This window comes from Lepisosteus platostomus (assembly GCF_059453375.1).
Source record: "Lepisosteus platostomus isolate fLepPlt1 chromosome 5 unlocalized genomic scaffold, fLepPlt1.hap1 SUPER_5_unloc_2, whole genome shotgun sequence".
NCBI lineage: Eukaryota > Metazoa > Chordata > Actinopteri > Semionotiformes > Lepisosteidae > Lepisosteus > Lepisosteus platostomus.
In genome coordinates, this window is record NW_028291472.1 from 522,330 (window position 1) to 523,592 (window position 1,263).

Consider the following 1,263-nt stretch of genomic DNA (forward strand, 5'->3'; position numbering starts at 1 on the left):
AATAAGGACGGGCTGGGGCGAGCTCCATTTACCACTCTTTCAGCTAACCGCCGAACTCCCAAACTGATTACACTGCAGAGCCACAGGCGCCTCGCTTTTCTCCATTCTCTGGGTCAGGGTGAAAAAAAACTTGCTGGTATTAGCTGGCCTGCTGGGAGCACCTCTTCTTCACTGATAAGCAAGATTTGTGTTTCATCTTTCTCAAGCTGTATAGATTTCTTTCAAAACAAGTTGTTCCAGAAAGGAAACGAACACTTGCATTCACCTGAATTAAAAGGCATGGGATTTGCCCGTAAGGATAAATTCTGTACAGTAAGACAGGAAGAAAGGCACCGCTGGGAATCGGACCCAGGATCTCCTGTTTACTAGACAGGCGCTTTAGCCAACTAAGCCACGGCGCCGGCAAAGTGCTGTCCTTTGACAGCCACATGGACACGTCTCAACTGCTCTGAGACATCTGCATTCGGTGTGCACCGAGCCTGCTCGCCTTGCAAGTTTCCTCATTTACATGCGATAGCTCCACCACTAAGAGAAAGGATGAGAAATGGCTTTTATCTGGCACTTTTCATGTCAGAGGATCTCAATCTGCTTTCCATGTACAAGAGGATGTCCAACTCATGTAGCTAAAGACGTAGACGACAGTGCTCCACTGAAATCTTGATCTCACAACCCTCGGCATGACTCCTCTGTGTTCTGCTTTAGACAAAGGGGGGAAAAGACTACTTTCATCACACGTTTTGCACTGTTTACGGTGTTTGCAGTGCTCTTTCTTAAATGAAAACCAGGAATCGGCACCATATGAGGTGAGACTAGATAATATTGGATCAAGTAGCCTCGCCATTCCATGCGTGACGTGCGCAAAGTGTAATTCCTGTCTTTATAGTGTGCTTGGTAGAGACTTAGCTGGCACATAGAGCGCTTTAAATCCGGGAGTCAGCAGCTCAAGACAATAGAGCTTCCTTCGTCTATGTTTTTTGCTTGAAGGGGGAAACCATGCGTGTGCTGCAAACGATCTTAGTATCGAAGTGCCGTCCCACATAACCGATCCGAACAATCTGCTTTACAGAGGAGCACTGCCGGAGCTTATCGTTGGCAAACTGAAGACCAGGCTGACCTCTTCTGTGACTCTTGAACACTGAGTCTCAAGGTTGTGAATTCAAGCTCCACGCTGGCGGGAAATTCCACCTCTACATACCCGACCACCACTGCATCACACAGCTGCCAGCGCACCTCACCGTGCCAGACCACCACTGCGTCACATAG

General features: G+C 48.2%; 1 non-coding gene across 1 annotated transcript; it reads right to left on the minus strand.

Moving 5' to 3' along the window:
* Positions 1-327: 327 nt before the first annotated feature.
* Positions 328-401, minus strand: trnat-agu (transfer RNA threonine (anticodon AGU)). The gene has a single exon. It is a non-coding gene; the product is annotated as a tRNA-Thr (tRNA).
* Between the last annotated feature and the right edge of the window lie 862 nt (positions 402-1,263).